The sequence below is a fragment of the Ictidomys tridecemlineatus genome, chromosome 3 (assembly GCF_052094955.1).
Source record: "Ictidomys tridecemlineatus isolate mIctTri1 chromosome 3, mIctTri1.hap1, whole genome shotgun sequence".
Classification (NCBI taxonomy): domain Eukaryota; kingdom Metazoa; phylum Chordata; class Mammalia; order Rodentia; family Sciuridae; genus Ictidomys; species Ictidomys tridecemlineatus.
The window spans coordinates 34191605-34208926 of record NC_135479.1 but is presented as its reverse complement, the minus strand read 5'-3'; positions in this window follow the sequence as shown (position 1 = coordinate 34208926).

The following is a 17322-nucleotide window of genomic DNA, read 5'->3' as shown; positions in this document are numbered from 1 at the left end:
CACTTGCCTGGAATGTGTGAGGCACTGGGTTCGATCCTCAGCACCACATATAAGGAAATAAAAAAATAAAGATCCATTGGCAACTAAAAAATTATTTTTAAAAAAGTTATCTTCATTAAAAAAGAAAGAAAGAAAGAACAGAGAGCATTTCAAAAGTAGCTTTTGGATATAATTGTGGGTTTTGTGTTTTTATGCTACACCAAAAAGAAAAAAATTGACCAGTGGTAGTTTCTTAAAGCTTAGGTGCAGTATAGATCTAAAATCTAATTTTTTTGTTTGTTTTTACTCTTTTACATTAAAGTCATTGGTTTCCCACACACTTTGACTGAATTATTTACCCAAGAATGGTCTTGTAACATCGTCCATTTGGTGATTTGTAAAATATTGGTTCCCTGAGTTATGCAGATCTTCCAAATGTTGACATATTTCATTATGTAATGTCAAAAAAATTACATTTGTTAATATCACCACTGATGGGATTGAAAAAAAATAACTTAAATCTTTCCAAAATTCTGTTTTTACCTGGAAGCTGGAACTTCATCATTGGCAACAAATACTGTATTAGTTTAGTGACAGGCCCCCTATTTCACCATTGAGAAATGTCCGCCAGATCTGAGTAAGCAAATCTTATCTGCCAGTCATTTTTCAAGTAAAACCCAGAATTTGTGAAGAAAGTAGCTCCATTGGCTCAGACGCTCAGCAATTGTCCCTGGAGTGGCACTGTGTTGTGATCTGCAGTGGAAGTGTCCCGTTCCGTCACACTGACCATTAAGCAGTCCTGAACCAAGAGTTAAAATTTAATAAAAGAAATAATTGCAACATCTTCATTAGGCACATTCTCCAATGAAACTGGCAGTTTTTATTTGTCACTTGTTTCTGTTTTTACTGTGAGTTCTTGGTGGCGGAGAACGCAGTGACTACTAAGTTAGGCGATAATGGTATTACTTACCATTGCTTTTCACCCATCAGCGCAAATGTCAACATAGCAAAGAATGCCAATAATATCTTTGTATGATTATGAAAATAGTTCAGCCCTTTCGGACCCTTGAAAGGATCTTGGGAACTGCCAGGGGTCTGTGGACCACAACTTGCTGTCCACTGCTTTATAACACCTTGGCTGTAACTTACCCACAACTAACGGAAATGCTTGACAAGAAACTCAAGCACAAAACTCACTGGGGACTGGCCCTTTGTTCAAGTCATCACCCCAGTGCATGACCTGCAGGGAAGGCTTTTATTTCATAGTCATTGAAAGATGGCTGTGGCCTTCACAGAGAAAACTAAACTCTGTGGCCGGCTCTCAGACACATGTTGTTCCTTGGGCCTAGAATGTTCCTTGATCCTTCCCTACCCCTCATTGCCAAGCAGTCTTCCTGTTTCAACGGAGGCTACCCCCTCTAGGAAGCTTCCTGACTCTCCTAAGACTGTTTCCATAGGATTGTGCTTACAGGGTTAGGCAGGGTTGGGGGAAAGGATCATTCAGTGCCTGCTGTATTTCAGGCATCATACGGGACACTTAACATTCAATGCTCAAAAAACCTCATGAGATCCTTTTGCAGATGAGGAAACCAAAGTTTGGAATGGTTGGACAATGGAGCTAATACAAAGAACTGCCTGATTTTAAAACATCTGTTCTTTGCAACTTAGGCCCCGTCTCAGAATAAAACACACAAAAAGGCGTGGGGGCTGTGGCTCACCAGTTAAGGGCCCCTGGGTTCACTCCCTGGTACCAAACAAAAACAAAAATCATGTTCTCTGTACTTGATCTCGGATCAGTTTTCTATTGCCTAGGGAAATGTGATTTAGTTAAGATTTCTCTTATTTTCATACCATTTATAGAGGGGTCGGTCGAAGTCACTGATCTCTTTGGTTCTTTTTTAAGCATTAAAATTTTAAGAGTTTATGATTCTTGATTCTTTATAGAGTTGCTGACCATTTATTTGGCAATTTATATAAACATTATTTTTTTTACACTTTTCTGAACGTCAGAGAGTGCAGAAGAGAGGCTGTAATGGAGATGGGGTGGGGGTGTACCAGAGACGGGGGAGAGGAGTCCGTTATGGTACGAACTCTCCCAAGACAATATTCAGCCCATCTGTGCAAATCATCAGAGGGCCAGAAATTGATATTCTAAAAAGCCAGGAATAAGTGTACTTTCAAAAATCTAAGAGCATAATTTTGAAGGAAAACAAGGTGGGAAAATATGTGTCACCCCCAATTAAGATTTATTACAGGGCTGGGTTTGTGGCTCAGTGGTTGAGTGCTTGCTTCGCATGCGTGGGGCACTGGGTTCGATCCTCAGCACCGCATAAAAAAAATAAATAAATAAAATAAAGATATTGTGTCGATCTACAACTAAAAAAAATATTTTAAGAAAGACTTATTACAGCACTATAGGGTTAAGACACAAAAAAAGTATAAAGAAAAAGATAAACTTGACTATTTGAAAAATGAAGACTCTCACCAAATAGCACAACAGAGAAATGACAAGAAGACACCTAGGAAAAGATATTTGAAATACAAAGCATCAACAAAGGATAAGCGCTCAGGATACCCAAGAAATTTCTATAAATACGTATGAAAAAGACCATCACCCCCCCAAAGCACAAAAGATATAAATGTAAATTTCACAGAGAAAGAAACATGAGTCGTCAACAATTAAGTAGATATAAAACTTCAATAAGTTTACAGGGAAATTGTATATTCTACATCTGGCAGATGAACCAAAATTAAAAAGTCTTATGGTGCCAAGTGTTGATGAGATAATGAAGCAGGACCTTGATGATGGGGGGTGTAATTCGGTTCTATCCTTTTGGAGGATAAATTGATAATAAATGGAAAAAGTGAATATGCATTTAGGCCATGGACAATGGGTTCCACTTTGGGGGTGTGCTCTAAAGAAAAGCTTGTATATGGGCACAAAAAATATGCACAAGAATTTTCACAGTAGCAATGTTAATAGTAGCCCCCAAACAGCAGACAGACTAAATGTTCATCAGCAGGACGTTCACACACAGATTATTGAAAACCACGTTGTGTAATTTCACACCACAGAGAAAATCAGAGTCAGAGCTGTCTGTGTCAACATGGGTAAATCTCAGAGCCAAATGGGGAGAGAGAAAATCAAGTTTCCTAAGAATATGCATGATGTAATAATATTTATATAAAGGGTTTTAAAATGAATATTAACACTACATATTATTTTAGGGATACATACACATAGAGTAAAACACACAGAAATGTCCTGAAATGATAAACACCAGATTCCCCCATCTAAGGCACTGGAAGGAGGATGCATCTGGGGAGGGGGGCAAATAGAGGGGCTTTGATTTTTACTGTTAATGTTTAACTTCTTAAATCAGGCAGGTAGAGAGGTGTTGGTAACATTATTTTTTTTTACACAATTTTGTGCATATCATAATAATTTTTTTTAAACTCAAGGGCAAATGTTTTTGAAAAAAGTCATTCTTTTGGAATACCAAAGATATATATTCTTTTCTAGGCAGCCATAAATATTTTTTCTAGGCTTAGAAATATTGGATTTTAATAGTTGAATTCCTTTAAGGCATGATTACAGGCAAAACTACCCCCAAACTCATTCTCACCAGTTAAGTTTCACATTTTTTGGTGCTTTCTAGATTAAAACAATGCAATGCAGAATTCATCGTATGCCATGCGAGGTCAAAGAAAGAAAGAAAAAAAAAAGATACCTGGGAAATAGCATGGGAGACAGACCCCGCAGGCACTCAGTTTATTTGTTCAGGCTTGAAGCAAGGAGTCAGGGAAACAGGAAAATACCTTGGTCATAAATTGTCATGTAAAAGACAAAGAGAAACTCTGGAATATTATGAAACTATAAATTACTTCTGCTGAAAGGGTAGAATTTGCAGTATTCCCTTAACCGAGGTTTCACCTCCCTACTTTTGACAGAATAACTCCTGTTCTTTGGAGGAAAAACACATGAAATAAATGTAAAACTCGAGAGGGAAATCATCTAATATGTACACCACCTGCCTAATAAAATGAGAATAAATTTGGTCTTTTGGCTAAGTAGATTTGCTTGTGTTTTAACTTTGTTAGAGGCACACGCCACCTAAATTACATATATATATATATATATATATATATATATATATATTTTTTTTTTTTTTTATTTCAAAAGCACAACATGGAGAGACAAAATATTTACATATATAATTCCATTATGTGTACACGGCCTAGCCTTCCAAGCAGACGTGGTACGATAGAATTCCTGTGCATAAAGTTGAGACAGAATCAGCTCTTAGGTTAGCGTGGGACCGGGTCCATTTACTGACAGTGTTAATGGAGTCCTGAGACAGCAAAGTTCTGCTGGTGGTTCTGTCCTGGGATCTCAAAGCTCCTGTGCTGAGTTTACAGGACGACACAGACAGCCCCCTTTACCCCAGACGCTGGCAGCCATTTAGTTAGGGAGCTAATGGCCACAGGTACCAACAATGACTTCCCCAAAATAAACAGATCTTCTCTTTTAAAACTCCTTCTCCCAAATCCTAGAAGGCAACAGGCCACATGAAGAGCTACCTGCAAAATCCTTCCTTTGAAGAAATACACAAACGAGTCAATCCCCCGTTAAGGGATTTGCTAAAAACAAAGGTCCAGGAAGCCACGTAAAAATGATTTGTGAGGCTGCTTGATGCCTGACATTTAAAAAAAAAAAGAAAGAAAGAGGAAAAAAAAAATCCCTTTCGATGCCCCATTTCAAAAAAAAAAAATGCATCTGCAAGCAAGTTGATTGCTATTTAAGGCTAAATGCTGGTCTCAGATGTGTATTTGGGGCGTCCATTCAATCTGAAGTTTACTATAAGCCAAGACCTAACCCATAAAAATGGAGTTGGTAATGAAAATATAGAGAACTTTAACTAGAGTCAGAGCCAGATGACTTTCCTGACTCTTCCAGCACCTTTCACTTACGGGTGGTTCCTGTGGCAGTTGCACAGTGAGCTCCCCTGCATACAGGCCAGTGCGCCCCTCGTTCTGATGAAAGACTGAGGCGTCTTGGAGATGCTGGTTATTGCAGTGGGGCCGGTGAAATAGGAAAGTGGGATTCAAAGGTCCACTAGAGAGTGTGCTTTGGCTCTGTTTGTTATAAGTGATCATACAAGCAGATAAATATTTCTCAGTATTCTGTATTCTATACAAGTGAAAGAATGGCCAGTATTTGGGCATTCTTTCACTTGTATAGAGCTTCTTTCTGGTACCAGTTGGTCTAATATTGTGATTACTGGAAAGAAAAATGACAAGAAATAATCCAATGAGCACTTACTATAAATAAAAGCTCTGATTTTTGAGGGCTTACAAGTTAGTCACTGTTTTTTAGTTAAATTGTAATTCCTGAAATTGTCATCAATAACTTGGAATTGCTAATGTGTAAATTATGTAATCCTTTTAGTATTCCCAAAGATATGTCTATTATCCTGGTTTTATAAATGAGGAAACTGAGGCACTGAGAGATTTAATAGCCTGATCCAGGTCACACAGGCAGGCAGTAAGTGGTAAATTGGGGATTTGAAAAGACAAGTAGTCAAACAATTTAAAACCCTTTTCACAATACACCGTAGTGTTTCTCCAAAGTTATTTTGTAGGTGAACTCCTAAAGACACTGTGAGATGAAAATATTTGGATTATATTATAAATAAATATATAATAATATATATAACAAAATTTGATCAAAGAAAAAATTATTATATTTATATATTTTTAAATATATATTTATTATGTCTTTCTAAAATATTACTATAGAGGTAGGTTCCAGAAATTCCATTCAGTAGAGGGAATGCTAAAGTAAGAAGAGGTCACACAATACTGCAAGGAAGATCTGTGGTACTGACTTGACCCTCTTGACTTTATTGCTGTAAGAAAGTTATAAAATACTCCTTCTATGACTCCTCTTATTCTTACTCTTGTGTTTGATCTGACAGCAAGAGTTTACAAAACCCCTTTGTTTCCAAACCATGTTAAAGAATAGAAGCAGGAAAGACCTTTTTTTTTTTTTTCCAAAGGCATGCACAAATAAGTTGGCTCAAAAAAAAAATTTTTTTTTTTTTTTAAGAAAAGTGTATGGGCTCTTTTGGAATTAATTTATTGAAAAGAACCATTACTGTATCTATATCCCTTCCCATCAACTTTCCCATCTGGAATTTATTTTTTAAGACGCTCATTGCTTCTCACAGGTTCAATGTTACCCATTTCACACCATTTAACTATTGAAAGCACTTGAAATTCCGGACCATAGAAGCAGAGCCGGTATATTTCCCTGTGATGCAGCTAATGTGTCAGACTTGTAAAATAGCTCTTAGTGGCCGGCCTCCATTTAGAGAAAGACGGAAACTAGCTTTAAATACTCGGAGCTTTAATATCTAGTCCATTATACTAAAGCAGGGTCTTGTAAAGAGTCAATTATGGGATACTTCTGATTTGATCCACATGCAAGGGAAATCCGCTTCTTTGCCTTTAAATCCCCGTTGTAAGTGTCTTGTTTAAATAATTAGTGACACTTTTTCTTTGATCAAATTGATTCATATTGTTATTCTTCTATGTTAATTTAAAACTTAATCCACGTAGAACTCTAAAGCAGATTTTAATCTCTCATAAAGCAAGCTTTCTCTCAAAGAATAGAGGTTTTTCAGAAAACATTTTAATTTTTAAAACATCACTAATTGATTGAAAAATAAATTTATTTTTCCATACAGAAATATGTAAGTAAATCACAAGCCCAAGATGGTAATGTTATTTTTTGGTATGTACTGTGATGTATTTCAGTATACATCACACAAAATATAGAATACATGCTTAGTAGCATGTTTAAGCAACTAATATTACTGTGACCCCTAAAGACAATTAAATATAATCTCAGTTTATGGTTTCGGGGCTAGAAAGTTTATGTGTGTTTGCAACATATTGCCAGAGGGTTAATATCCCTAATTTAAACTTCGTTCATAATCAAAGAATTGATAAATACAAATAAAAACAAATGCCAGATTGTACATATTAAGTTCAAGTTTTAAAAAATTATAATATCCATTGTTAGCTGGGGCAGTGGGTAACGTACTCTCACATGCCACTGGTAGATATTATCTAGTAGTTTTTTCAAGTACTTTTGGAAATGAATATCAAAGGGTTAGAAAATGCACATTATCTCTGACCCAGCAATGGCAATTCGAGCAATTTAGGAATCTAGTTCTCAGGAAATAATCACAATAAGAATTTAGTTATACAGATAATTCACACTAAGCCTCATAGTGAAGTATTGGGAAAAATCTAAAAGTACAACAGGCTATTGAATGCATTGTATTTTTACTTATAATTGTATCCCTAGTATTTATTAACAATTAAAGGATTATATATCCTTATTTTTCTTTTCTTTTTCTTTTTGCAGTCTTGGGGATCAAGCTCAGGTCCTTGAGCATAATAAGTTGCTGATTTACATCCAGCCCTACATATCCTTTTAAAAAGGATGTTGCATACCAAATATTCTTATGTACGGGAAGATGGTCACAATATATAATACCATTTTTATTTTTAAAAAATGCATACATATGAAAAAAATTGTAAGCCCACACATTGAAATGTTAATAGGGGCTGCTTTTGGGATACAGACTAATTATTACTTCTCCATTTTCTTTCTCTGAGTTGTCTAAAATAAGCATGCATTGCTTTCATGATAAGGGTAATATTTCAAACATGTAATTTTTAGATTATTTATAGAAGAAATATATTCCCCATTTGTTGTTGTTGTTGGTTGGTTGGTTGGTTGGTTGGTTGGTTGGTTGGCTTGCAGTTCTGGGGATCAAACTGAGGGCTTTGTGCGTATGAAGCAAATGCTTTACCACAGAGCTACATACCTGACCCTCTCCAAAAATTTTAAAAAATACCTAAGTAGATAGCTTCACCATTGAAGTCCTTCCTTCCAATCCCTAACTCCAATTCTGCTCCTTTTCAAATTATACAGTAATAGTTTGGTATATTCTCCCTGACCATTTTTCTTTTCTTTTTTGAGGGGGAGGAGAGTACTGGGGATTAAACTCAGGGGCACATCCTCATCCCTATTTTGTATTTTATTTAGAAACAAGGTCTCACTGAGTTGCTTAGGGCCTCACTGTTGCTGAGGCTGGCTTTGAACTCGAAATCCTCCTTCCTCAGCCTCCTGAGCTGCTGGGATTACAAGCATGCCCCACAGCGCCCAGCTGAACATTTTCTTCATATTTTGTATTTTCTTATAGATGTGTATGTGTACATATGTATATGTATGTATATCTGTGTGTATATATATATATATTAAAATTATATATATACTATATAGAAAAGGAATTGTATTCCATGAATCCATAAACCATAGTCTACTATGTGTATGACTATATATTATTTGTTTCTAAATGGGATTATATTCTATGAGTCCTTAGAATCCTCATTTACTTAGGGCCGTGAATATTTGCTATTTCTCTTTTGATCTTGCTATTGTAAACAATGCTGTAGCAAACATTCTCATACAAGTGTTAACATATATAGGTGTGAGTATTTATCTAGAATATAAAACCCAAGGAGCCCAAGTAATAGGTTGATGAGACGGGGTGCTTAAAATTGCCCTTCAAAAAGGCATCCAATAGCCCCCCACCAGCATTAGACCTTTGACAAGCCTACACAGACAACATCACTGTCACCCAAAGTCCACAATTTATATTTAGTGATCACTCTCAGTATTGTTTATTCTTTGAGTTTGGATAAATGATGTGTGTGTAACATTATGGCATCATATAGAATAGTTCCACTGCCTTACAAATCCCCTGTGCTCCACCCTTCATCTCTTCCTTCCCCTGAACCCCAGGAAACTGTTCATCTTTTTTATTCTTTCTATAGTTTTGCCTTTTCCAGAAATGTCTTATAGTATGTAGCCTTTTCAGACTGGCCTCTCTTGCTTAGTAATATGCATTTAAATTTCCTCATGCTTTTTGATGGCTCGACAGCCTACTTTTCTAAAGCACTGAATAGATAGACGTACCAGTTTATTTATTCATCTGCTGAGGAACATCTTGATTGCTTCCAAGATGGTGCCATTTTAAAAGGCTGTTATAAATATCCCCATAGAGATTTTGCATGGATGTAAGTTTGCAATTCATTTGGGTAAATACCAAGGAGTAATTACTGGACCTCATGGATAAGAATTTGCTTATTTTTGTAATAAAACTGCCAAAGTTCCTCCCAGATGTCTGTATCATTTTGCATTCCTGCCAGCATTGGATGAGGGTTCCTTTTGCTCCACATCCTCCCAAGCATTTGGTACTGTCAGTTTCTGGACTTTGGCCTTCAAATTAAGTGTGTGATTTATCTCATTGTTGTTTTAATTTTCATTTACCTGATGATATATTATGCAGAACATCTTTTCATATGCCTACCTGCCCTCTGTATATCTTTGGTGTGATGTCTGTTAAGGTCTTTGGCCTTTTTAAATTTTTTGGTTCTTTGTTTTCTTTTTTTAATATTTATTTTTTTAGTTATAAATGGACATAATATCTTTATTTCATTTTTCTGTGGTGCTGAGGTTTGAACTCAGTGCCTCACTTGTGCTAGGCGAGCACTCTGCTCTTGAGCCACAACCCCAACTGCTGGTTGTTTGTTTTCTTATTGTTGCATTTGAAGAGTTCTTTGTATACTTTGGATAGACCCCTTTATTAGATATATCTTTAACAGATATTTTCTCTGTGGCTTGCCTTTTTTGCCTTTCTGCCTTTTTAGTAATGCCTTTTAAATTCCAAATTCACTTCTTCATTGCTGGTATATATAGGAAATTGATTAAGTTTTGTACATTCACTTTATATCCTGCAACCTTGTTATAATCTCTCTTTAGTGCCAGGAGTCTTTTGTCAGTTCTTTTGGATTTTTTACATCTTTACACAAAGATTGGTTTATTTTTCCCTCCCAATCTGTACACCCTTTATTTCTTTTTCTTTTCTTATTGCAATAATTAGGACTTCCAGCTTGAAGTTGAAAAGCAGTGGTGAGAAGGGACATACTTGCCTATTCCCAGTCTTAATGGAAAAAGTGGGAATTTCTCACCATTAAATATGTTAGCAGCCAGACACAGTGGTGCCTGCCTGTAATCCCAGCTACTGGGGAGGCTGAGGCAGGAGGATCACAAGTTCCAGGCCAGACTCAGCAACTTAGTGAGTCCTTAAGCAACTTGGCAAAACTCTGTCTCAAAATGAAAAATAAAAAGGTCTGGTGGTGATGTGGTTCAGTGGCTAAACACCCCTGGATTCAATCCCTAGTATCCCCCCCTCCAAAAAAAAGTAAGATGGAGCTGTAGGGTTTTATAGATATTCTTTGTTAAATTGAAGAAGTTCTCCTTTGCGCCTAGTTTAATGCATTTTTGAAATCACTAAGAGTTGTAATATTTTGTCAGATGTTTTTCCTACATTTTCTGATATGATCCTGTGCTTTTTCTTGTTTAGCCTGTTGATGTGATGGATATATGAACTGATTTTTTGAACATTAAACCAGTCTTGCATAGCTGGGATAAATTTCACTTAGTTATGTTATATAATTCTCTTTATACATTGTTGGATTTAATTTGCCAATATTTTATTGGGATTTTTACATCTATATTTATGAAAGATAATAGTTTATAGTTTTCTTTTGATTTTTTTCTGGTATTGGTATTAAGGTCATACTAGTCTTTTGGAATGAGACAGGAAACGATCCCTCTGCTTCTATCTTCTGAAAGCAAATGCATATCCCTCAAACACCCACGTGTGGAAGATCAGCACTATCCGGAGGTGATGGAAACCTTGCAAAGTGGAAGGTCTTGGGTCGTTGGAGGGTGTGCACTTAAAGAGAATAAAAGGACTTCAGCCCCTTTGTTTCCTTTCTTTCTTTCCCAACCATGAGGTGAACAGGCTTCCTCTGCGGTGGACACCTACCATCATGTACTGCCCACCACAGTCTCAAAAGCAATGAGGCAAACCAACTATGAACTGAAACCTCCCAAAGTGTAAGCCAAAATAAACCTTTCTTACTTTCAGGTTGATTTATCTCAGGGATGTGTTACAGTAATGAAAAGCTGACTAACACACTAAACGTGGAGTTGAATTCACCCATTTGAACGGGCTGCTTTCTATTTTGGAAAGTTATTAATTATTGACTAGATTTCTTTAATGGATATAGGCCTACTCATTAGAATATCTATTTCTTCTTATGTGAATTTTCTCAGATTGTGTCTTACAAGGAATTGGTCCTTTTCATCTATGAAATTTGTTACCTTAGAAGTATTCATAGTATTCCTTTGTTATCCTCCTAATGTCTACAGTGTCTGCAGTGAGGTTCCCTTTCATTTATGATATTAGTAATTTGTGTCTTTTTTCCCCCCTTGGTTAGCATTTGCCAGGGTTTTTTTTTTTTTTCAATTTTATTGATCTTTCAAAGACCTAGATTTTGGTTTCATTTTCTCTAGATTATCTGTTTTCAATTTTGTTAAATTCTGGCCTAATGTGTATTATGTCTTCCTCTGTTTACTTTGGATTTAATTTGCTCTTTTTCTAGTTTCTGGTTTGCTAGCTCAGATGACTGATTTTTAGATCTTTTTTCTTTTCCAATAAATGCATTCAGTGTAATAAATTTTCCACTAAGTACTTCTTTTGCTGCATTCCACAAATTTTGACAAGTTGAAGTTGTGTAGTTTTATTTAGTTCAAAATATTTTAAAATTTCTCTTATGATTTCTTCTTTGATCAATGTTATATATTTTTCAGTATATTTTTTAGTTGTTGATGGGCCCTTATTTTATTTATTTATATGCAGTTCTGAGAATTGAATCCAGTGCTTCACACACGCTAGGTGAGCACTCCGCCACTGAGCCACAACCCTAGCCCTGATCCATGTATTATTTAGAATTGTGTTGTTTAACTAGATGTGATGGTAAGTGCCTGTAATTCTAAAGAGTCAAGATGCTGAAGCAGGGGATTGCAAGTTTGAGGCCAGCCGTAGCAACTCAGTGAGATCCTGTCTAAGAATTTTAAAAAGAGCTGAGGATGTAGCTCAGAGGTAGAGTGTCCCTGGGTTCAATTCCTAGTATTCCTCTCCAAAAAAGTATATTGTTTAATACCCAAATATTTTGTTATAATTTATCTTGCTGTACTAGTTTCTAGTTTAATTCCACTGTGTTCTGAAAATAGATATTGTATGATTTCTATTCTTTGTGTGCAGGTGTGTGTGTGTGTGTGTGTGTGTGTGTGTGTGCGCGCGCGCGCATGCACTACTAGGGATTGAACTCAGGGGCCCTGTATCACTGAACTCCACGCCCTGCCCTTTCTATTTTGAGACAGAGTCTCCCTAAGTTACTGAGGCTGACCTTGAATTTGTGATCTTCCTGCCTCAGCCTCCTGAGTCTCTACGATTACCGGCATATACCCTGCAACCAGCTAAAAGTCTATTCTTTTAAGTGAAGATTTTATTATCATAGCTTTATGATAAGTTTTCAGATGTGGAAAGGCAATTTCCCCTTCAATGTTATTTATCAAGTAGTTTCTCTTATGGTCTCATTCAGTTTCTTTTCAATAAAGAATTGAGAGTCCACTTATCAATTCCATGGAAATACTTACTGGGATTTTATTTGAGATTGTACAACTAATTTCTTTTTTTCTTTTGGTACTGGGAATTGAACTCAGAGGCACTTGACCACTGAGCCACATCCCCAGCTCTATTTTGTATTTTATTTAGAGACAGAGTCTTGCTAAGCAAGTGCTTAGTGCCTCACTTTTGCTGAGGCTGGCTTTGAACTCCTAATCCTCCTGTCTCTGCCTCCCAAACTGCTGGGATTACAGGTGATGCCACCACACCCAGGTATGACTAATTGTTTTAAAGGTTTTTTTTTTTTTTTTTTTTTTTTGTACTTGTAGATGGACAGAATGCCTTTGTTTTATTTGTTTATTTTGTGGTGCTGAGGATCAAACCAGTGCTTCACACATGCTAGGCAAGCGCTCTGACACTGAGCTACAGCCCCAGCCCAAATTTATGACTAATTTGAGAATTGACATCCTTATAATGTTGGGTCTTTCAATCCAAAACAGTGGTATTTATCTCCATTGAGTCTTCTTTTTATGACTTTCACTGAAGTTCAGTAGTTTATTGCAAATAGGTAATACCTGTCTCTTCTTAATTTTATTCCTGGAAATTTATATAATTCATGTAATCCTGAAATAAAAGAAATTTATTGCTGGATATGGGGATGCACATCTGTAATCCCAGCTACTCTGGAGGCTGAGGCAGGAGGATTGCACATATGAGGTCAACCTGGACAACTTAGAAATATCCTGTCTCAAAATTAGAAGAAGAAGAAAAAAAAGCAGTGGTAGGGATGGTGGGAAGGTTGGTGATAGAGTGTCCTTGGGTTCAATCCCCAGTATCTCAAAAAGAAAAAAGAAATCTATTGATTGTGTTGCACTAATCTTTAGTTGGCTACCATCTTGATCGGTTCTATCGTGCTGTTACAAAATACCATGTACTGGTTTATGATGAACAGAATTTTTTTGACTCATGGTTCTAGAGGCTGAAAAGTCCAAGATCAAGGGGCCATATCTGGTGAGGACCTTCTTGCTATGTCATAACATGATGGAGGGCATCACAGCAGAGAAAGAGGGCAGGGTCTCCTTAAGTTACTGAGGCTGGCCTTGAATTGTAAACCTCCTGCCTCAGCCTCTGGAGTAGCTGGTATTTCAGGCATGTGCCACTGTGCATGGTCCTTCATTTCCTTTACACATTGCATTAATTTTCAGTATTACCTGGTAAGATGTAGTTAGAGTAGGTATCCCATCTTGCTCCAGATTTTAAAATGAAAACGTATATGTTTGCTATAGACATCTGTTAAACTTTACCAAATTAAGGAAGTCCACTTTTCCTAATTTACTAAAAATTATGGTTTTTTGAATAGATGCTGCGTTTGTTTAAATTTTCCCTTCACAGGTGGGCATTATTGAGATTACTTTTTTCTCTGTTAATCTGATAATTTGATAATTTATAGTATATTAAACCATCTTTGCATTCCAGACACACATAATGCATTTATTTGTGTGGATGCCACTGGACTTGTGAATATCTTATGTAAATGTTTGAATCTTTCATAAATGACTTTCATATCTAAGTGTAGGCTACCCTGGTCTAGGTTCGGTTTTGACAAATGACACACAGAGAATTTTGCTTACTCTGTGTTCTGGAGCATTTTAATCTATCAACAAAAGCAGTTATTCTTCAAGTTTTTGTAGAATTCATCTGCAAAAACCCAGGTTTGATGCCTTTTTAGAGGAAGATTTCTTTGCATAGTTTTATTTAGTTCTTAAAATTTCTTGTATTACTCTTATGTAGTAAATTATTTCTCTTCTGGAATAAATTTTGTTAAGTTGTAGTTTTCTAAAAGTCTCCGTTTAGATTTTCAGATTTATTGGTATATTGGCACTTAAACAACGTTAAATCTCTTCCTATGTTTATTTTTGTTTCCTTTTTCTTTGTTTTTGATTGGACTTGTAAGAATTTTATATATTGGCTTTTCCTTTCTTTTCTTTTTATTAGTCAGGGGATCAAACCCAGAAACTCCCCACACATTCTAGGCAAGATCTATTTTGCTGAGATACATCCCCAGCTCTGTATGTTGGTCTTAATAAAAAAAAATTGATATTTGGTTTTATTAATTGGATCAACCAGTTTGATTTTTTCATTAATTTCTGCTTTCACTCGATTCTTCCTTTCATAACTTTAAATCCCCCCACCCTGTTTTCTTAGTCAAAGGCTTTGTCAATTAATTATTAACTTTTGTAAAATCTTTTTTTTCTAATAAAGTGTTAAAGTTTTCTACAAATATCAACTGTCTGCATCTACTAGAGTTTCATCTGTTGTGTTTTTATTAGTTTTCACTTCCAAATAGTTTGTAATTTCATACAATAGCATTGTGGATATTTAATTTTTTTCCCGTAGAGAGATTTTTTGGGGATAGCCTTTAACTATTAATTATTAATCACTGGTTTTATTGAATTGTGGCCAGAGATTCACGTCATATAAGATTTCTGTTTTTCTGGCATTAGCTAAAATTTCCTTTGTAATTTAATACATGCGTTAAACTTTGAAAATTTTCCATGACTGTTAAAAAATAAATGTACATCTGTCTTTGTTGAGCATGTTTTATGTGTACCTTCTAGATTGGACTTGATTGATTGCTAGTTTAAATCCTTTCTATTTTTGCTTTCTGTGTGTATGCACACTTGATTCCCTGATTTCAGAGGAAGATTGTCACCAGAGTCTCTAACTGAGGTTTTATCAACTTCTTATATTTCCATCAATTTTTACTGATACTATGTATTTCAAAAATATGTTATAGTCTATAAAAGTTCCAAATTTTTATCTCTTCTTAGTGGATTGTGCTTTTTATCAAAATGAAAAATTCTTGTTTGTCCTTTTTGCCTTCTAGACTGCAACTAATATCTGCTTTTCTTTTTCTTTACTTTTTTTTTTTTTTTTTTTTTTTTTTTTTTTTTTTTGGTACCAGGGATTGAATCCAGGGGCTCTTAATCATGGAGCCACATCCTCAGCCCTTTTTTTTATTATTATTTTACTTTGAGACAGGGTCTTGCTGAGTTGCCTAGTGCCTTGCTAAATTGCCTACGCTGGCTTTGAACTTGCGATCCTCCTGTTTTAGCCTCCCAAACTGATGGGATTATGGCTTCTTTTGTTTGCTTGTTTGTCTAGTACTGGGGATTGAACCCAGGGGCACTTAACCACTGAGCCGTATCCCCAGCCCCTTTTATTTTTTATTTTGAGACAGGGTCTATTTACATTACATTTACATTTACTGCAAATACTATATATTTAAACCCAATCATTCCGGCTTACTTTGTTTTCTATTTATTGTAATTTCTCACTGTTTCTTTAGTATCTTTTGCTTGTTTGCTTTAGTTCCCCCTTTGTCGAAACTATGTATTCTACTTCTATTCTAATCGTTACTTTTTTCTTTTTTCTTTTTTTTTTTTTCAGTGCTGAGGATGGAACCCAAGGCCTCACACACTTGAGGCATGCACTCTACCACCGAGTTACACCCCTAGTCCTACTCTTACTCTTTTTTTCTTCAGTGCTAGGGATCAAACCTCGGTCCATGAATATGCTAGACAAGAGTTCTACCACTGATCCACATCCTCAGCCCCTGCCTTTGATATTTCTTACATTGGGCTTTTTTTTTTTTTTTTCAATATTCACATTTATAGCCACACACCTTTCACTTCTTTCTATCCTCGTCTTCCATCTTCTATTTCCCATGTTGAAATCATCTGGTCATTTAGTTTCAAGTTGCCATTCATTATTATTCTTTGTACATGAACATCATCGGACTTATTTTATCTTTTATTTCTTTGCTCATCATTTGCTTCCTGTCTCTTCCTTTGCTCTGAATTCTGCTTTGGCTTGTTCGTTTTGGTCTTGGCAGGGGAGAAGTTGGGTTACCTCTTTTGGTAATTCTCTGAAGACAAGGTTCATGGGTGATAAGCTTTCCCGTCTTGCTGTGCCTGCACATGTCTTCATTTTCTCCCCACTACTTAAATGTTAATTTGCCTGGGACTAAGATTTTAGCTTTAAAATAATTCCCCTCATTGTACAGAGAGATTATCTTTTCTAAATATAATTTTATTTCTAGTCTTAGCAATGGACACATAATGCCAATGTGATATGTTTTTATATTATTTGTTTTTCCTTGGCATATTGATATGAGCCCATGATGTATGATATATGCCCTTTTAATAAGAAAACTTCCGTCTTCCTTTAGATTGAAAAATTGTCTTCTATGATTTCTCCTTTCCAGCCTCTCATCCTCTGTGCTCTCTTTCAGTTTAGGAGTTCTTCAAAGTATTTCTTTCCTTTCCTTATTTTTCTTTTGAGTGCTGGGGATTGAACCCAGGGCCTTATGCATGCTGGGCAAACTCTCTACCACTGAGCCACATCTCTAGTCTCTTTTTCTTGTTTTTAATGTTGTGCTTGTGACATTTTATAACTTTTTAGGAGGAGTATGCATGTAATCGGATCACAATTTTAATCCAATCTCTACTCATTTTCAAGGGAATTTAAAAAGAAATTTCAAATTATATGTTTGAACGGGATTGAATTCGGGTTTTGGTTATTTTCCCAAAGAATCTGATTTTTTTCTATCCTTGGATGGATTCCCTTCAGAGAATCTTAGGAGCTTCTCACTCTTTCAATCAGTGTTTATCTAGCGCCTAATTTTTGCTTGACATCATTCTAGGTTCTGAGGATCCAAAGTTGA